General features: G+C 34.3%; 1 long non-coding RNA gene across 1 annotated transcript in view; it reads right to left on the bottom strand.

Annotated features, from left to right (window-relative positions):
* LOC130542603 (uncharacterized) overlaps positions 1–15,575 on the bottom strand; it is a 41,999-nt gene extending 26,424 nt beyond the window's left edge. Inside the window, exon 1 of the long non-coding RNA XR_008957270.1 lies at positions 15,421–15,575. This is a non-coding gene — a long non-coding RNA (uncharacterized LOC130542603). The remainder of the gene's footprint in view (positions 1–15,420) is intronic.
* Between the last annotated feature and the right edge of the window lie 6,897 nt (positions 15,576–22,472).

Genomic DNA, 22,472 nt, shown 5'->3' with positions numbered 1-22,472 from the left:
TACTTTTGATAAGCACTGAGCTAAAGACATCAAGCCTTCTCTCAAAGGATTCTATAAGAATCCTAGAGCCATTGCTTAACTCTCGACAGAGGAAGCAAAAGTACAACCCTGCTTATTTATCTTACTAAGCCACATTAATCCAGAGAGGAAAATGACAAAATGTCTGAATCTAATTCACCCTGGGTTATTGGCTTTTAATGGCTAAGTGGAAAAATCAAATAAATTTGAGGGACTTGAAAAAATTTCTCAGTGATCAGTATCCCAAATGGCTGTAGTTGTGTCAGGCTATAGAGTAGTTCAGACTCCAAAGATTGAATTGTGGATTTTGATCAATTTCTGGGTTAGGGCTGTGTAGTTAAGGCATCTGGTGAAGCAATCTGAAAGACCTTTCTTTATTAGGAAAAGTTAGCTGCAAAAACCTAGTGAGAGTCTTCAAGATGCTATTTGCAATGGGCAAAGAACAAGAATTGTGACTTGCTGCTTTTTGCCTGAAGACAGAAGTTCCTTGGAGGGAAATTTCTCCACTGTAACTGAATGCCTCCATAATATCCTTCAAGCAATTTAGTTTTCAAAATTTGTGACTAATCTTATTTCTTATTATATTTATGAATCACACCACTGTTAATGAAGATTATTTTGAACACTGAAAGGACAGTCTATGTTTCTTGAAGAATAACGAAATTTATTTTTTATTCCACTTAAAAATAAAGTGACTGACTTTCAATTTATCCTTTGTTAAGTGTCATAATATATAAATCAAATAGATTTCTTTTTTCCCTGAGGCTTGCTTAAGTCAAGGAAGGAAGGAAGGAAGGAAGGAAGGAAGGAAGGAAGGAAGGAAAGAAAGAAAGAAAGAAAGAAAGAAAGAAAGAAAGAAAGAAAGAAAGAAAGAAAGAAAAAGAGAAAAACTGTATTCCTCCCCTCTTTTTGATCTGGTGAAAGCCCCAAAATGAAATTAATATTGATTTACACTAAGAAAGGACAGATGTTTTAGGTAGGTATAGATGTTTATAATAGGCCTATTATTGATGGATGGTAAATCCAGGCACATCGCTAAAAAGTGGAATTATGATTCAGTCACAAAAAGAAGAAAGCAGAAATTTAATTTTGTAAGGCTTCAGGCCATAACTAAATCAAATTGTTTTTCTCAACAGTAATTCAAACAACATAAACAATCAGTAAGGACTACTGGATTCACATATATGACTTTGTCTGTATATGCACAATCTAGGCATTGTCTTTATTTATAGCCATCTACGGTAGGCAGAATATTGGTCCCTGGAGATGTCCATGTCCTAATCCTTGGAAGCTGTAAATATGTTAAATTACATGGATTGCTAATAAACTGACACTAAATAGAGAGATTATCCTACATTACATGGGTGGGCATAATATATTCACAATAATACTTAAACGTGGAAGTGGGAGGCAAAAGTGAGAGCCAGAGAGACAGTAGCATGAAAGGGACTCAGCTGACACGCTGGTTTTGAGGATGGAGGAAGAGGGCCATGAGCCAAGAAATGTGAGCATCCATTAGAAGTTGGAAAAGACAAGAGAATGGATCCTCACTTAGAGCGTTTACAAAGGAACACTGATAATACTTAGATCTACGCCCTGTTAAATCTGTGTTGAACTTCTGACGTTCAGAATTAGATTTTAAAAAATTGTGTTGTTTAAGCTGCTAAAAGTATGATATTGTCACAGCAACAATGTAAAATGAATACACCCTCTTACCATGGCTTCTGCTCCCACACTGCAGCTACAGAATAATACGAGCTATCGTGTAGTAGTATACATTGAGCATCTTCACTGTGCAAGGAACCCAAAATTTATCATCTTAGTTCTCACAAATCTCTGCAAAAAAAATCCCTGGATTTATGAATGAAGAAATTAAGCCTATGTAAATTAAATTGCCATCAAGTAATAGTTGAGCAAAGATTTTAACATAGGTATTTCTAACTTCTTTCAAAGTCTGAAAACTTCCCACTATATCTGCTGTCTCTTAATCTTGCTTTAGTTGAATTACTCAGACAACTGTATTAATCATCACTAGATAAGAACTAAAATCAGTAACTGTGTAGCTATATGTGATTCACTAGAAACAATCCATAACTTTCAGTAATTAAATAAATTAATTTTTATAGGATATAGTGACAAAAATCTGTGTAGATAGAAATTGAACAAATGTGTAACTGTCCTTTGAAGGCTATACTTAGGCTTTGGATTCATGCATTATTATTTGTGCTGAACCAAAGTAATTATTTCAATTTCTTAACAAATGACCAGAAAGGTCAAACTTATGGCCCAAATGCTGTTTTACACTACCACATGTTCTTTTACAAGAAGGAGAATGTTCTTTCCTAGCTGATAGAGTACGCATATATCTCCTTCAGAAAGATGTACTACTATGATTACATTAGAATAATAATCCACTGTTTTCTTTTTATCAACAAGGTATCCCTCATGCATTATTTTATCTGCAAGGAGTATTTCCTAGTACTCTTCTGTCTTCTGGTGTTATTACCTGGTAAACCTGCAAACCTTGCTCTATAATCTGTGATACTGCTCTGTATCTTCCCTTTACACTTCTCGTTCCTTTGCTGGGGCTGGGCCGGGGAGCTGGCCAAGGGAGAGATACCAGTGCAGTCTTTATTTTTGCTGAAAGCAGTACAGATAGCTCCGATTAAAAGTCAAGCACTCATGTTTCCAACAACATCACTGTTTTCCGACAGCTGACTCAAATAGCTCAGCAGGCACTTTAAGTACCATCTTGCCAGGTATGCGATTTTCACTTGATATGTAATTCAGATTTTGGCCTCTCACTTCCTTAGCTGTCAGAATGCAGGCCTCCAAGAGCAGCAGACTGCTCAGATCCTGGAGGGAAAGGACTGCCGCCCATTCTTCAACAGACCATTAAAGCGAGTCCCATCTGGTAGACTTGGTAGCTTTCTATGTTCCTGTATGAAGCAGGATGGGAGGACATTAGAGTGGTGGCAAAATTAATGAGGATTTAGTGAGGAGAATGAACTTTTTAATGATAATTCAGAACTAACCAGAAATGTTTACTTCTGCTGTATAAATAAAATTTTAGAATGAATTGAAATTTAAATTAAAACAAATTCTTATTCTTATTATTGAACATATACATTTAAAGAAAATGTTTATGGTGATTAAATTTATTCTACTTGTGTTAGGCCAAAAGAAACATGTATTATAATTTTTTTCAATATCTTTGATTAAAGGCTCTCTTTTTACTTGACTCCAGAAGGTTAAAATTTATTATTCAAATGTAAATGTTTTATAACTGGCATATATTTAAAAATACAAACAAATTTTTAAAGTCTGTTTTTGATACTCAGGGAAGGGCTGAATTTTTTGAGTGTCAATATGGAGTCCAAGAAATAGACCAACTCTTTCCACCATGTAAAGACAAAAGTAATTACTATGTCTTGTGATGTGTTTATATAGGTATGAGAATACACAAATCCTTCTTTTCACAAGATGTTAGCTATATTTGAAAATCATCAAGCTATTTTGGAAAAATTCTTCCAAACTCCAAAGCTCAAATTTATTTTTGAAAATGAAGAACCAAGATTTGCAAGGTTACATAATACACAAATATTTTCAATTTACCAAGAGTAATTTATAAGAAAGGAACAACTAAATCATCATACTTTAATATTGACTTTATCATATTTCAGAATTGTGTTTTTTCAACTGTCTCGCCAAACAGAATTTAAACTCTCAAGGCAAAGGTCTCACCCTGGTATCTTCCTAATAAAATGGCTTCTTTGCATAAGGAGTCAAAAAGAAAAAGGAAACTACAACAACAGCTATTCTGCTGCTCATGCATAAACACTTCTAGATCTCCCAGGCCCAAATACTTTTGAATCAGATAACAAGCTCCCACAGCTGTGTGCTATTTTGTCCACATTCTTCTTGGAAATCACCACTTCATCACCACTGTCTTCTTGGAAATTCTCCATCATTAAGTCCTCATGGTGTTTATCTTGCTTGTCTTCAACCCAGGAACCATCGTTTTGCCTAGCCTGGTTTGCACTATGGATTTAAAATCTGATCGTCTACCTGCTGCCAATCTGGCATCCTCCAGCACATTGCATTGACATTTGTTTCTCAGAGTTTCATGATGCATAACTCCAACTTTTGATGTCATTACACTGCCTAAGTCCCTGAGGACACTCTACATCCAGACCCCTCATGTCTGGTGAAAAGAAACGATGTACTGAAAACTCATGTTGATGTTTTCATTTGCCTTAATGGCTTTGTGAGTGAGTAAATTGGAAAATAATGTTCCTAATGTACTGTTGTTAGGAGGATGTTTAATGGGGTAACACAGGAAATATCTCAAGAGAGACTCTATGTTCAGGTTAGGCCCCAAAATGTAAGTGACTCTTTCTGCCAAAGACACCAGAGTAAAACACCATCATTCCTAGGGCGAAAAGAAGGCAGATTGTTGTTAGGATATGCAGGGACAGAGAGGGCTCGAATTTGAAAATGAAAAAGCCATTCTTGCAATAATAAGGTAGGCAGACAGTAGGTTCAGGAAAAGTTCTTTGCTTCCCTTTCAACTTCCTGCTTATACAAGGCAGAGAGTTATTAAGAGAGATTCCTCATTACCTAAGAAACTTATCTGCATAATAGAACAACCTCTGATTTCCAAACATCTCCTTTCACCTTTTTGCTAATGGTCTTTCCCTCCTTTGTATCCTCAGACCCCTACACTGTTCCTTAGCTTATATAAGCATCAGGTTGCCTGAATGTCTTTGGAATTTCCATGTCTGTGTGGATTCCTTATACATATGCTATTAAATTTTATTTTTCTCCTGTTGATCTGTCTCATGTCAATTTGATTCTTAGTCCAACTAGAAAGATCTTGAAGGTAGACAATTTTTCCTCCCCAACAATATAATTAGTGAGATTTAAGATCTGGAAATTCAGACCAAGAACTAGTAATGAGAACCAATCAAGGAGTAGAAGGTTTGAGGCAATAAAGAGGAATATATCGTTCCTGGAAGAAGAAAAAATTGGATGCAGAATCTTTTATCTATATGGCTTAAATTTCTCTAATAAAAAATCACCAGGGCCCCTGGGTGGCTAAGTTGGTTAAGCATCTGACTCTTTATCTCAGCTCAGGTCATGATCTCAGAGATATGAGATCAAGCCCCACATCAGGCTCCATGCTCAGAGTGGAGTCTGCTTGGGATTCTCTCTCTCTCTGCCTCTGCCCCACCCCATTCACTCTCTCTTTCTCAAAATTAAATAAATAAATAAATTCTTAAAAAAAAAAAAAAAAAGGTCACCACAATTTTATAACCAGAATTCCACAGTAAATCCTTTATGGGTTTTATATATAATTATGCTCAAATTCTCTGTATAGCAAAATATAGAATTCACACTCTAAATTGTTGGATTCAATCACTTTCAACCAATCCTTTTCTTGGCATCAAGTAAGTTGTTGTACATTCTTGGGATGCTGTATAATGGTGTGTGTCTCAGGAGTTCCTTCTGGGGGATCACAGATCTGATTCCAATACTTACTATTGGAGGTGAGGGAAAACAGCAAAAATGAGCAAACAAATGTAGATAAGTGATATTCCTAAGGAAACGATGCCTTTAAAAAGCTTAGTTTCCTTTGTGTCTAGAACACACTGAGAAGGGAATAATCCCTTTTCTGCTCCCAACATAGCATCATCATTACACAACAGTAAGCATGCAAGCCCATGAAGATGAAAACACTGGGATGGTAGCTTCACATACCCTTTGTAGCGTAGTGTTGTTGGTAAGAGCTTGGGCTTTGGGATGAAGCTGCCTGGGTTGGAATCCTAGTATTGCTTGCTTTTATTTTTGTCATTAGTGAGGATAACCTATACCTAGTTTTGTTGCAGATGTTGTCTGTCTGTTTATTTTTACAGGGCAATTAGAGAGATTCGAAAACTACCTCTCTACAGCTACCATCTTCCCAGAATCCCCTTTGTTTATTTTTGAAAAGGAGAAATTATCTTTCTTAGATACATTCTTTCTTATCAAAATAAACATAGCATGTTGATTATTTTAAGAAAAATTTGGGGGGGGGTAAAGTCTGGTAACCAGACATTTTTAATGATATTTAAATTTTTATGTCATAAACTTGTGCATGTGTGTGTCTATGGGTGTTCACCTGCCCTGTCTAGTTGCTTTTGAAAGGTAAGAGTCTACAGGCATCAGCTGACTGGACTGCAGGAACTGAGGGACAGCAGGCTTTTGTCTGGGGCTGAGGACAGCTTCTTCAGGTGGTAGAAACCACAGTCAAGAGTTGCTTTGCTATACTGGGCCATGAGATGCCCAGGGTCAGTTTTGGGCACACATACCATGGCACAGTCTTACCTACATATTGAGGCAAGAGATTATGTCATAAGTTTTGAATTTCTTTATTCTCTTTCACCCTGGAAAGAATTTGAAATATTTGAACACAGGACATTTTGTTGAGCTATCATTTTATAAATTATTCCAAGTTTAGATTTCTCTTTACAAATATATTATAATGGACATATTATAACAGATATATGGTTAACGCTTGAACAACCTGGGGATTAGAGGTGCTGACCTCACACAGAGTTGAAAATCCACATATTACCTTCTTTATTTTTAAAGATTTATTTATTCATTTGAGAGAGAGAGCACGAGTGGGAGGGGCAGAGGGAGAAGGAGAGAAAATCTCAAGCAGATTCTGCACTCAGCATGGAACCCAAAGTGGGACTCAATCCCACGACATTGAGATCAGGACTTGAACGGAAACCAAGAGTTGGCTGCTTAACTGATTGGCCACCCAGGCCCCCACACAAATAACTTTTAACTCTCCCAAAATTTAACTACGAATACCTATTAACTGAAAGAATTACTAGTAACATAGTCAATCGACACATATTTTGTATATGTATTATATGCTGTATTCTTATAATACAGTACACTAGAGAAAAATATTAGTAAGAAAATCATATAGAAGAGAAAATACATGTACAGGACTGCACTTTATTATTGAAAAACATTTACATATAGATGGACCTATGCAGTTCAAACCTGTGTTGTTCAAGGGTTGTATTAAAATCTATAAACATGCATTATTTGGATAAAAATGCCCCTGACATTTTTTGGAATAAGAACACCAAATAGAAAGCAACAACAAGGAAATAAAGATTATGAATTTATAATAACAAAGATGACCCAAGACCAATACTGCTATTGAAAGAGCTTATAAAACAGATACCCAGTAACATATATCTCCCATAAATTATCACATATTATCAATAGTATGGAGCTTTAGATTAGTCCTTTCTTAGTTTTGTTTGTCCTTACAGTAGTAACAGAGGTAATTTTCTATTAAATTAAAATAAGCTGTAGGCACTTCTTCACGGATCATAGTACACTTTAATAATAAGGTCTATTACTGTTAACGGGGGAGAGCGATTCTACCAGATGACAAACTTGATGCATCCCTTGGTGCTCATTTATAGTGGTTAAATGGGATTTAGTGAATTGTTAACAAACTGGTATAATATGTATAAATGTATTTTATTACCACTCGAGATAAAAATATTTTGATAAATTGAATTTCTAATATTTCATCTCCTCTAATTCAAATATTACTTTGTCAGTAATTAACTCAAAAATAAAGAGGCAAGGTTGAAATGAGATAGCTTTCGATGCTTAATAGAGAAGGACCTACTCATAATTAGAGCTAAACAAGATAGAATGCCATACTTAAAAATGTAGTGAGCTTTCTTTTATCAGAGGCAAGAAAACAAGGCTACAAAATGATAAAAATGTAGAAAAGATTCACATATCTGATAGAAGTTGAACAAGATGTCTTTAATATTACATGTGAATCTGGACTGCTAGTATTTCATGGCCATGTTTGAATCCGTATCAAGATTTTGTGTCTAGGACAGTGCTGTATACTTTACCAATGTAGTTATAATTGCAAAGTTACTTTTTTGCCATAAATGTAATATAGGTAAAGTAAGACATTTACATGGTAACAAGAAATCAAGTAATACAAATTATAGCAAAAATGAAATTATCTGGCCTTTATCCTCATTCCCATCTCCTCAATGTCAGATCTAATCATCACTGTTTAATATTTTTAGTTAACCAAAATCAGAATAATATGCTTATGTCTATAATCTTTATTATATTTAGATATATTGTTCCCTTTCCAATGAAAATAATGAATTCATAACCATTACTTGTCTCCTGCTCCCATCTTCCATTTAAGTTGTTATAATTTAATTCTATTTGCTACCCTCTGTTTCAGTTCTAAACTGTAGTTAGTGTCCCAACAATTTTAAACAAACTTTACTCTCCACTTTCACACTTGAATAAATGAAGACCTTAACTTCCTTCTTTTTACTTGTATACCATCAGAGCTTATAGTATTTATATTCTGTTCTGCTACTGTAATGAATTCTTCTGTGCTTTGCCTATAGATTCTAAAAATTGAAATTCAATAAACTCTGCTTTCAATTGGGTATTTTTTTACACATCATACACTAGAACTACATAAAGTAATTGGGCTAGAAGAACAAAAATATGCTATTCTTGTGCCATTCAAAGGAGAATATTGCAAGTTTCAATGTCAAATAGATTTATTTATTCTTACAATTGCTCCAAATTATGCTGATTTGGGAGATTCAGTTTCCCTTACACTCACTGTAATCAATAATATTTTTCTTTTTCATGGGAAGCAAACTGGATTGGAACTGAAAACTATGTATTTTTTAATATGTCATGGTAAAATCTGTTTGCTCTCCTTCCAAAAGAAATATTGTACATTTTATAACGAGGGGCCAGTAAGATAAAAAGGAACGAAAATCATGTAAAACACCTTATTTTATCCAAATGTTATGTTTGTGTTCTTTTTAAATTTCCTACTAAAGAATAGAGAGGGATCGGCACAGTGACACTGTCTCAAATGTGGTCATCGAGCTGTGATTGGATATTATGGCTCATAATTTATGCCCCAGGGAATAGCAAAAGATTAGAATAATTTCTCCATTTTAAAGAGTTCCCTGTAGACCACACAAAGCTTTGTGACAGGTTAAGGGTAAACTCCTTGGTATCCCTTGAAGACCACCGGAGTCTGGCCACTTGGTACTTTTTCCTTAGCAAACAAGATATCAAACAATACAGATAATATCATAATGTTGCCTAATATTTGTGGCTGAAACTATCATGTTCACTTATACACATTTGCTCCTACAGTTCGGTTTGCTAGGGAACTCAATGAAACGTGGGTAGAAGTGACAGATAGCCCTTCTAGGACAGGGCCCTAAAATGTCCTGCACTTTCTATTTCCCATGTTGATCATTAAAAATCAAGAACTCTGAAACTGCAGAACCACTCAATGCAAGGACCATGGTTCTCAGGGTCACTATTTACAGAAAGCACACAGAAGGGCAACTTGACCAGCATTCATCTGTGATAAAACCAGACATAAATTTGTATCGTGTTAAAAGTCATGAGACTGCAGGGTTTATTACGGTAGTATATATTAGCCTATCCTGACTTGCATATCATTGTTTTATGAAGAAACAATGGTACACTTGACTGGTCTCTGTTTCTTGGTGTCTTGAAACTTCTATCATGTGTATTTTTAAAGAACCAAAATAAAACATAGCTCAGAAAAGTTATTTATACCTGATTGTAATGCAAATTTAATCTGCTTTGTATTTGGACCAAGTCTTCTTATGGAGATGTTTATCTAGAGTTTTCATCTTTTGTTAACAAAAATATATTATGATTTCTTCATTATTATTAAGATATTCCATCTTCTTTTTTTTAATGTTTTTTTTATTATATTATGTTAGTCACCATACAGTACATCCCTGGTTTCTGATGTAAACTTCGATGATTCATTAGTTGCGTATAACACGCAGTGCACCATGCAATACGTGCCCTCCTTACTACCCATCACCAGCCTATCCCATTCCCCTACCCCCCTTCCCTCTGAAGCCCTCAGTTTGTTTCTCAGAGTCCATAGTCTCTCATGCTTCATTCCCCCTTCTGACTAACCCCCTTTCTTTATCCCTTTCTTCCCCTACCGATCTTCCTAGTTCTTATGTTCCATAGATGAGAGAAATCATATGATAATTGTCTTTCTCTGCTTGACTTATTTCACTTAGCATTATCTCCTCCAGTGCCGTCCATGTTGCAGCAAATGTTGAGAACTCGTTCTTTCTGATAGCTGAGTAATATTCCATTGTATATATGGACCACAACTTCTTAATCCAGTCATCTGTTGAAGGGCATCTCAGTTCCTTCCAAAATTTAGCTACTGTGGACAATGCTGCTATGAACATTGGGGTGCATATGGCCCTTCTCTTCACTACGTCTGTATCTTTGGGGTTAATACCCAGTAATGCAATGGCTGGGTCATAGGGTACCTCAGTTTTTAACTTTTTAAGGGACCTCCACACTGTTTTCCAGAGTGGCTGTACCAACTTGCATTCCCACCAACAATGTAGGAGGGATCCCCTTTCTCCACATCCTCTCCAGCAATTGTTGTTTCTTGCCTTGTCAATTTTTGCCATTCTAACTAGCATAAGGTGGTATCTTAGTGTGGTTTTGATTTGAATTTCCCTGATGGCTAATGATTTTGAACATTTTTTTCATGTGTCTGTTAGCGATTTGTATGTCATCATCTTCTTAAATACAAGGTTTATTTAATAGAATATACTTCCTTCCTGAAGGCATACTTCTGTGAGCCCTTTTGTTATAATTCGTGGGATTTCACTATAATTTAGACCAACTGATTTTTAGCTTTTTTATGTCTGCTGAACAGCTGTCATTTCAAGTATTCTTTTTTTTTATTTTTTTTTTTATTTTTTAAGATTTTATTTATTTGACAGAGACAGCCAGCGAGAGAGGGAACACAAGCAGGGGGAGTGGGAGAGGAAGAAGCAGGCTCCCAGCGGAGGAGCCTGACGTGGGGCTCGATCCTGGAATACCAGGATCACGCCCTGAGCCAAAGGCAGACGCTTAACAACTGAGCCACAAAGGCACCCTCAAGTATTCTTTTCAAAGTTTAGATCCTCTGTTTCCATACATACTATGTTTTTTTTTCTTTTAGTACTCCTTTTGTATTTTTCTAGATAATATCCTTAATAGTTTTTAAGAAAATATTCAAAGGAGATACACTTTTTGACTCCTTGTGTTGCTAAAATTATTAATTTCACAAATTATGAAGGGCTTGCATAGGTTCAGAATTTTAAATTCAACATCATTTTCCTCAAATCTTTGACAGCACTGTTCTACTGACTTGGTATCCACTGTCATAATCACTGGTCTATTATATTCTAAATGTTCTTCTTTTGGAGGTAATCTGTTCTTGTTCTCTGGAAGCTTTTTAGAGCCTTTCTTTAGCATTAATATTCTATAATTTCCCAATGACATGTCTAGTGTTAGGCAATTAAAGTTTATTTTGCTCAGCACTTGGTAGGTTCTTTTGAACCTACCTACCTTTGTTTGAACCTTCCTTTCTTCAGCTCTGTAAAACTGTCTTCCATTTTTCTTGGATGATTTCCTTTTCTACATTTCTTGGTTCCTCCAGAACACCTCCTAGATATACATTTAATGTCCTGAATTGATGATTCGTATCTTATTTTCTTTTTCTATATATCCATGTTATTAACTATGGTATGATACTACCTCCTCAAAAAGTATATATATAAATATATATATATACACATATATACATATATACACATATACATATATATATGTATATATATTTTTTAAGTAAGCTCTAGGCTCAATATGGGGCTTGAACTCATGATCCCAAGATCAAGAGCTGCATGCTGTACTGATCCAGTCAGCCAGGCACCCTAAAATATGTTTTTTTTCTTAAAATAAATATGAACATTCTGCCTTTCTCATCTCCAAACGATTCAGAATTACTGAGATTTTATCCTTTTTATTTTTTTTAAGATAAATTTTTATTTATTTATTTATTTATTTATTTATTTATTTATTTGACAGAGAGATAGAGAGCACGCACAAGCAGGGGGAGCGGCAGGCAGAGGGAGAAGGAGAAGCAAACTCCCCACTGAGCAGGGACCCTGATGCAGGGCTCCATCCCAGGACCCTGAGATCATGACCTGAGCCGAAGGCAGGTGCTTAACTGACTGAGCCACCAGGCATTCCATTATCCTGTCTTTTAAAACATGCTTTAAAATATATAAAAATTACTACCTTCATAGCTTTTTAACCCACATGTAAAAATGCTTCATAAATAACTTTTTGAAATAGGTCAAACTAAATTGATTTTAAATTTACCTTTTCATCTATTTTTACTACATTTTCATTTTTTCCTCTAATACTTAAACCTCAAATTCTGGGAAAAATTCATAAGGGATATATATGCCTGTGGAAAAGGGTTCTCACACCACTGGATCATAAACCAGAACTTTCAGAAACTACCAAACTCTCTCAATCAGTTGGGACTATTGAATGTATTATATGGTAAAGCTCAGGAAGAAAGCTCACCGTTAGGGCCCGTCTTTCTTCCTGGAATCTCTCACTGATAGTAGATGCTCAGTCTATGCTCCCAACAGTCAGAGATTTCTATGTGAAAACTTCTTCTACATGCATCATTATGCCTCTAAGATGGGAGTATATCCCAGGTAACATTGTTCAGTTTTGGCATATACCTGCATATGTTTTTGCATTTGTATCTTAGACCTAACTAATAAGTTTCTGTGGCACTAAGAACATACCTTTTACCTTTGTTATTTCTGCATTTTCCCAGAGTCTAGTTTCAAACATGTGTATACAAACACACAGACATATATATTTATTTATTTATAAACACTTAGTGGGTGCCTGGGTGGCTCAGTCATTAAGCATCTGCCTTCAGCTCAGGGCATGATCCCAGGTCCCTCGTATCGAGCCCCGCATCTGGCTCCCTGCTCCACTGGGAGCCTGCTTCTTCCTCTCCTACTCCCCCTGCTTGTGTTCCCTCTCTCGCTGGCTGTCTCTCTCTCCGTCAAATAAATAAACAAAATCTTAAAAAAAAACAAAAAAAATACTTTGATGACTATGGAAGAAGAAACTATGTTATGGTCATCAATGCTAACGTGGTAAGGGAACTCTTGCATATGCCCTGTAAGCATTAGTTCGGTGTTTAACTCCATAGTGTAGTTCAGGCTTACAGTATGCCACTTACTAGCCTCTATGATTCACAAACGGCTGTTTCTTTATTTACTGATTTCTATAATTTCTATTATTATTTATATATAATAAATAAATATACTTATTAAATATAATAAATCTATTATATTTATATATATTTTTATGGCTCATTCTCTCCATTCATTCTTGCTTCTCACAACATCTCTCGGTTTGGAGAGCACTGTCTGCCATCTGCTCTCAGCTGAGCCAGCTTCTTGGCTTGCTCTCACTGATGACTGTTAGCCTCCAACTTTTTTATCTACACTGCCACATATGCATTTCTACAGTAGGCTTCATTAAAGCAAAAGGTCCTAAAATTTCACATTTACATTAGGTACAGTTATAAAAAAAAAAAAAAAAGATCACTCTTCTATCCCCACTGGGCAATGTGAATGCTATCTTATAAAAGCAAAAAAAAAAAAAATTTGTTTTCCCAAGAATCCCTTTGGCATTCACATTTCACATGGGTAGCAATTAGTAGTGAGTACTGTGGAATAAGCAAGGCATTGACACAGAAACAGAGAAACAGACAAGCACTGGGAGCTGAGGCCTTTGTCCTTTTGGGGTGTGTGTGTGTGTGTGTGTGTGCACGCGCACGCGCACGCACACCTTCAAATATCTTCCTCCTCTAATTGAAGAGGGCTTATGATGGTGGGTAGAGGGGTCTTCAATAAATAATTTGAAACTTTCTGACTAAGCTAAGAACATAATTTATGCTATTTCAAGTGCATATTATAGTTAGCTCCAATTTAAAGTTCATTTTATGATAACTGTCTAGTTTATACTTCTATGAGATAAAATATAGAATCATTAAGTAGAAAATATAAAATGACATCATTTTCATCAGCTTCTACTTAAATAGAAATTCTATCCAGGTCAAGTTCCTCAGGTTCAGAGACTATAGAAGCAACTATTTATTTACAATAGTGCAAGTGATATGTAAAATTTAAAGAGAAGACCTACTATAAAACATTCATAACTTGAAATATCCTTTTTTACTAATAGCTAATAATTAATAAAAAAAAAACAAGCCTGTAGTTTTGTAAAGCAAGAACTATTTAGGACTTACTAGCTACATGCATAATAACCCTAGAAAAAAGAAACCCAAAGAACTCTTATTTACATGCATTATAAATGAGAATGTAAAACCTGTCTATAAATCAGGCTTTGAATTTTACTATAATTGTGCTTTTCAAAGTAGATAATTAAATTGCTATGTCTTTGGGAAAAGGTCGGCTTGTTGGGATAGCACAGATTAATCTCTCTAGGGCATTCGCTCTTAATAACCATGAATTGCAGTTTCATAAGCTTGAAGGCTTGGCAAGATTCCATCCAGCTTAAAATACTTTGAAAATGACAGAAATTCACTAAGAAACACTCTAATAGTTTTATTTAATCACCAATTAACCTGCATAAGCACCTTTGTGTTATCATCTACCAGTTAACCTACACTATGATCAGATATTTGGGAAAATGAGAACATGAAGCCTCCTGGGTTTCTTTGTTCATTCCTATGTTTGGCTTGGTGTTGGTGCCCTGAGCTAGATGTAAAGGGCAAAAGATATGAACTCAGGTTCAGACAGAATAAAACCTCTAATTCTATAAATTATTATTGAGTACCTGTCATCTGATTTTGCATTTCTATTATAATGTTTCCATGCTGTACCTTTGTAAAAATTACTACATAATTTCTAGGACAACTTTTAAGAGAGTTCCAAAAGAACCTTTCTAAAATACAATGACAAAATCTATGTCTCTGAAAGTAAAATTAAAGTTTTTTATTGCAAAAATATCAGTCTCGAGCCCTCCTAATGAGAGGAAAGAAAAAGATAGCTAATTTGATACTGAATTATGCAACATGAATATTTTCATGTTGATGGGATTATCCAGCATTCCATTCACATAGGCTAAAACAAAAAGAATAAATTGATGATAAACTATAGGTGAAATAGGCCATTTTTTAAAGCATAACTGTTAGAGACATAAATACAATTGTGCATTGTTTTAAAGTTGTGAGCCTAAACTTCACTAAATTCCACAACATACTCTTGAATTACCAGAAGAATATTGAATCTCAGTAGGAGATCATATAGTTGCTGCTAATGTATGTTTGATGATTTTTTTTTCAAAAGCTTACCTAATGGCAACTGGGATCTCCATTATTTAAAATAAGGACTCTTGTACTAAAATGAATACCTGTTTGTAGATCGTCCTTCCTGACCATGAAGGAGCTTGTGCTTTCTAGTAACATTCTCTGAGTTCTCTGGGGTATTAAAGATGATTTTCCTTGTCTTGATATTTGAAGAAAGGAGTCTTCTCCTTGCCCTAATGCCTTCGATGTATGTGTTGGCATCAACAATCTGGAATTGTGAGGGAAATGTTTTTAAAACCTTGGTACAGGAAAGCAGCAAAATGGAGACTATTTCTAAGAGAAAAATCACATTTTTTTAGTAATCTTAATTATCAAGTTTCATAACAACAATAAAAAATATACTTGTAATTGCTTTCTTCTCTGAGCTAGTAAGGGCCCCTTTCTTGGCTTGCTTAAATTATAATTTAATTGTAAATAATTTTGTTAATTGGCATTTTATTTAATCATCTTACTTTGTGAGCAATGACTGTTGAATGTTGTATTATAAAAGTTTAAAAATTAAGGAATGATTATTATTGTTACGTGATTATATCAGCTTGAAAACATTTATCATTTAGTAAATCATTGCACAGAACATCTGTTCTGAACCACCAAAATATCCACAGGACAAAGTATAGAATAGTATTTTTCTCATCAGTAATACTTCATCGCCATTTAGTATTTACTATGTTTTATTGCTATTATTAATAAGCCTTTCTTTTTATCACTTGCTGACAGAAGGATTTTTTTAAGTTGACATTTATTACTTTTTAATACTAATTTTCTTGGTTAGGTGCCAGCTCTTTGCAAAATATTCTAAATAAACACAAGAGCAATTTCTGTTTAAACATGTGAAGCTAATGGACAGAGGTTGTACCTGTAAACAAATAGCTGAATTATATTTTCTACCTATTTACTGGAATCCTAAGCAGGGCTGGCTAAACTTTTCATAATCTCCTCTTATTATACCTGGTTTTCAATAATTAGTAAAAGACATTTATTCTGCATGTCACATTTAGTAACACCTCCCAAAATTTATCTGTGCATCAAAAGGACTGTTTCTAAAATAAAATGGTCTTAACTTGCAGCGGGCTGACAAATCACACCTGTCATAATGTAATATAAATATAACGTGTATTGTTAAAGCATACAAAAGGATTCCAATTTTTGAGAAGCTTTTGTATATTTTATGATCACCTCTGTAACGGTGTTTGATTTTAATGTTATGAATAATTTTAAGAATTCTTATTTTTGGTCGCTGTTTGTTTATTTAATGAAATGAACTGTTACTTTCATTCTAGTCTATCATTTCTAACAAAATGGTAAAAAGTTATTATACCTCAAGGCTGTTTGGATCTGAAATTAATTTTATTTCTCTGCTAGATCTTTTAATACCAATTCCTTTAGATCTCCCCACCCTTTGCAGGTCATTTGTTTCATTTACCACTAATAAACTCATTAGCCTAAAGAGTTGTTGTTTAAACTGTGTTTTCATGTGATGATAGCAATCCAAAAAATCATTTAATCATTGTTATGTCCAAGATTCAGTTATTACCATTGAGGTAATCACTCTACCTTTAATTTTGCTGCCTACGAAGGCATACAATAGCTTCTATTCTGAAAGAATATCCCTTAAAGCAATTCACCTCAAACTATTAAGCTAAGAAATTAATGACTCTGTCTACTCTGGCCGTTTCTGGCAGATTACTTGAATAAGATAAAGTTTTGTGTAAAGCACATTCTTTTTCCTTTGTCCTGGGCTTGCAATCTATCATGAAGTTTGATGACCTTCCTCCAACTCATCATTCTGATCAAACTTGGCCACTGATGCTAGCCACTTCCTGTGGTGCATTTTAGCCAGAGTGTGTGCACGTGGGTGTGTATTTGTATAGGGCAGAGAGAGTTACGTTAATACTGTCTTAAAGAGTCATATGACAACACTAATGAGTATACATATTAGTAAAAGAAAAATAAACCAGCTTTTTGCCCCTGGCTTTTAACTTTGTCTTTCTGAAACACACCAAAAACTTACCTAATCCTCTTTGTCTGATCTACCCTAGAAGAACTTGCTTTTAGAAAGGAATTTGATGAATTCATTCAAACTGAGATGTAAACGATGGATCCAAATAATGTTAAGGGATTTTATAATGTTTTTAAAGAAATCCCCTATAAATGTATAAATTTATACTTAGTTAAGTAGATTAGTATTTCTTTTCAAAAATAATACCAATGATGGTCATAATACTTCCTTTGTATTAAGAACAGCATGGGTAAGACACAATTCTATGGGTTTTATTTAATAATGGCTCTTTGAGGTGCATATTATTATTCCTATGTGCATATATGCATGCTTAGAGAAGGTCCCTGAAATTACTGAAATCACAATGCTGGGGCAATCAGCACAATCTTTTAAATCACCTAACCATTTGGGGGTATGGTTTTTACCTTCATAGTTTATACTAAATATTTAAAAAGAAAAATATTCTGTGGCAAATACAAACATATTATTGCTTACTTACTTACAACTTAAAATATAATGGTACTTAAAACTCTGGGGAAAAAAATAAAAACTACTTGAAAGCACTGGAGAACAACCAAAAGTAGGCAGAAATGGGATGAGAACCTAATCCTGGAGGAAGGCATTGGGTGAGTCTAGCAGATGTGAAACTGACCTCCCAAAAGGAAAGAAGATAAATAATGGGGGGGGGGGGGGAGAACAGAAAATTTAGAAATAAAGGCAAAAATTTCCCCAAAGTTGGTGAAAGTGAAGTTGCTGAAAGCTAAACATTAAGAGAAAAATGTTAAATTAGCCAAAGAAAAACATGACATTAATAATAGGGGGATCAAAATACGAATTACTGGAAACTCTTCATGATAAATATGAAGGGCAGAAAATAGTGGAAAGATACTTAAATTGCTGAGAGAAAAAGTAGTCAACTCAGAAGTTTATACCTGTTGAAAATAATGTTCAAGAAGGAAAACAGGATACAGTAATTTATAGATAAAGTACAAAATAAAATAATTCATCATTAGAATAACTACACTACAGAAATGCTGTAGGAAATTATTTATTCTATGGGGAAACTATACTATACTGAAACCCAGGTCTTCAGGAGGGAATGAAATAATTAGAAATAGTAATATGAAGGCAAATATTAAATATACAATTTTTCTTGTTAATTTATTTAATATATATGTAATTTTGTTAAAAAGTATAAATTTGAATTATATGGTTTATATAACAGTAACACAAAGGACAACTATAGCAGAAAGAATAAACGGTAGTTGGCCTACATGGCTATGAGTTTCTTAAAGTTTACATGAAGTGGTACATTTTTAACACTGAGCAAACTGTGAAATGTTAAAGATACATATTGTAATACATAGACCAAGCACTAAAAAATATTGCAAAAAGAGTCAGTAACAGTTAAATAGTTAAATAAAAATGGAATTCTGAAAAAAAATACAATAACACAAATTATGGCAGAAAATCTTCAGTGAAACTGACAACTTCCTTGGAAATCATCACCCCAAAGCTTACACAAGATTAGTAGAAAACTTTAACATCCCTATATATATTAAGGAAACTATGTTAATTATCAAAAACTTTTTCACAAGGAAGGCTGCAGTCCCAGATGGATTCACTGGTGAATTCTATCAAATATTTAAGGAAAACAGAATACAAATCATGTACAAACTGTTTTAGAAAATTAAATAGGAAACATTTCCACTTTAATAAAACAATAATTTCACTGACAACAAATCAGACAAAGTTGTTACAAGGTAAGAAAACTACAGGCCAATATCCCTTGTGAACATAGATGGGAAAATTCCCTACGAAATAGAAACAAATCAAATTCAGCAATACATGTTAAATCAACATAATTACCAAAAGGGTAATCATACTAGGAATGCAAAATTGGCATAACATTTTAAACAGTCAATGGAGAACTGAAACTCATGCCTCTTTTATCACCTGAAACTTTCATGTCATGTGGGAGAAGCTGGTATCTTTCACCCAAAGCTACATATGCACTTGGCCCAGAATTCAGAAAAGCTGAAGGAGGAGATCCTTTGAGAACTAGAGGAGCTACAGACCCCATTGCGACCCCACACTGACAAAGTGAGGTAGCAGATGAAAAATAAGCTGTCAATATAATTTATCCCATTAACAGAGTAAGAGAAAAATCATACCATTTTAATAGATGAAGAAAAAGCCTTTGGAACTATTCAACAGTCCATTCATCGTGAGATAGCAAATAAGAATAAAAGAGAATATCTTCAATGTGATGAAAGAAATATACTCAATACCTTCAACTAATATGATACATAAAGGTCAAAGACTAACCACTTCTCCCATAAGATCAGAAATGAGACAAACACGTTTGCCTACACTACTTACATTAAACATTGTATTGGAATTATTTCCTAAGGCAACAAGGCAAGACAAAGAAATACAAGGAAAACTGATCAAAAAGGAGGTAGTAAAATGCTTGACACGGTTTTTTAAAATGTAAAATATATTAAGATGTTATGAAACAAATACTAAAACTAAGTGAATTTAGCAAAATCACTAGATGCAAGGTGAGTATAAATATTAATTGTGTGTGTGTGTATATATATATATATATATGCAACAAACAAAGGAAAATAAAGCTAATTTTTTTAAACAATGCAACTATGGTAGAATAATAAAAGCCAAAATATTATGAGTACATTAACAGAAGAAGTGCAACAATTTTACACTAAATACTACAAAATATTGCTGACAAATATTAAAGGTATCTAAATAAAAGAAGTTACATACAATGTTCATGGATTAGAAGACTCAATATTGGTAAGGTGTCACTTCTTTCCGGATTAAAGTGTAGATTCAATGTAACCTCAATTCTGATTCTATCAGGCTTTTTTTAATAGAAATTCACAAGCTAATTCCAAAATTTACATAAAAAATAAAAAGGATGTAGAATATCTTAAACATTCTCACAAAAGAAGAGCAAAGTTGGATGATTTATACCAGCTGACTTTAAGACTTGCTATAAATCTTCAGTAGTCAATAAAGTGTAGTACTGGTTTTACAATAAGCAAGATCAATTGAACAGAATAGAGTGCCCAGAAATAGCCCTCTCTTCAATTAATTATCAGTTCATTCAATCAATTTTTGACAGAGGGGCTAAAATAATCTAATGGGAAAAGTGTATTTATAATGAAAGAAACTAAAATAAAACTCAAAGTCCAATTTACACCATAGAAAATAATTTAAGATGAGTCATAGCATTGAATGTAAAGTGACAACTATCTAGCTAAATCCATATAACATCAGAAAATCTTCGTGACTTAGATGTAGGGTAAATTTTATTACAGAGGGCACAGGAAACAATAATAATAGAAGAAAAACTATAAATTAATCAAAATAAAATTCAAAATTTTGCCCATTAAAAGATTCTCTTAGGAAAAGCAATAGATAAATTACAGACTGGGAGCAAATATTCACAAACATACTATCTGTCAAAGGACTGGTATTCAGAATTCTTAATGAAATCATACAATTCAATAATAGCATAACAAACAACTTGATAAAAATGGGCAAAATATTTGAACAGACATTATTTTATAAAGGAAGGTACATAAATGGCCATAAGCACATGAAAAATACAGAAAATCATTAGTCATCAGGGAAAGGCAAAATAAAACCACAGTGAGATAGCATTACATAGCCACTGGAATAATCAAAATCCAAAAGAATGAAAACACCAAATTTTGATGAAGCTGATAAGCAACTAGAATTCTAGTGTTATTTGTGATATTATAAAAGGGTACAACTACCTTTGGCAATATCTTATAAAATGAAATACATATCTTCTCCATGATCCTTCTGAATTACTAAGCCTAGGAGGAAGGGTCAGTATGACTCTTATTTTTTTTAATTGCTGGTTTAGAACACCGTTTCATTACTGCTGTTCTGCAAAGACCTCCTCGTCTGAAGTCCTTAAAGCCCTCCATTTTCCTTCATCTCTAAATCCTGTGGCTACCCTTTACTGCTATTCAGATGGACCTTGATTTCATTGAGGTTTTCTTCCCTGTATTATTTTACGCCTTTCTATTTAGTTCATTTATCAACTACTTTGATGACCTATACAGCATCCCAGCACCACAGCTCCTAGACCTTTTCAAAGGCAATGACTTACAATTAAAGAGTAGTCATCTGGCAAACCTCCATCTCAGAGCTTGCCTACACAGTTGGAACTTGAAATATTTTTCTGTGACTCAGAGTCTTTAATTCTCTCCATTTTCCACTTTCACTCTGCTGTAAGTCTTCTTGACTCTTTGCTCTTGCTGTGACCTCTGTTCCTTCAGCACCTGCTCATTTTCCTGTTCTTTTTCTTTCCTCACTTATTGGGACCTAGCATTGGCCTTGAAATTGGAGACCTCCCTTACATATTTGTTAAACTGAATTGAATCCTCTCATTTCTCTGGTTTGGTTGCATATTGTGATCTGTCATCTCAAGTTCCCCTTTAAGGAACCCTAGAATCACTCATCCCCTTGGCCTGTACTGCATTCCTAAACCCTTAATCACATGTACCTGTAGTATCCTCTGTTCTTTCTTCCATTTCGTTGACAGTTGGTGTACAAAGTCCATACACACACATGATCGATGATACATAATAATTACTATAGCTAAGCTCAGAAAGCTTAATGGTCCTTACATTCATCTTGTGTTCTATTCCTAGTCTATCCTCTACAGTAGCTACTCTAATATATTTTTTAAATTTCTTCAAACCTCTTGTCCCCATTCCCTCTCTTTTTTGAGGAAAATCATGATTCTCCTGTTTTCCAGTGTTAATAATTCAAGCTTAATCCCTTTCATCCTGGCTTCAACAAAAGAGCAGGTTTTATCAATAATTATCCCCTCATTAAATTTTCAGTATTGTTTGCATTAGCGCCTTTCCCTCTTTCTAGAAGGTTACTCAGATTTCCTCTCTCAAAAAACAAATACCCCTTCACCCTTCACAAATATTTTTCTGTGGTACCCCACACACTATTATCTCTAGTGAGATAAAATGCAAGTCTGCAGTCACTACTTCAATTTCTTCAACAATTGTAAATTCTTAGCCT

Source organism: Ursus arctos, unplaced genomic scaffold (assembly GCF_023065955.2).
Source record: "Ursus arctos isolate Adak ecotype North America unplaced genomic scaffold, UrsArc2.0 scaffold_4, whole genome shotgun sequence".
Taxonomy (NCBI): Eukaryota; Metazoa; Chordata; class Mammalia; order Carnivora; family Ursidae; genus Ursus; species Ursus arctos.
The sequence above is the reverse complement of the archived record's forward strand: the minus strand, read 5'-3'. Positions and strand labels throughout refer to the sequence as shown.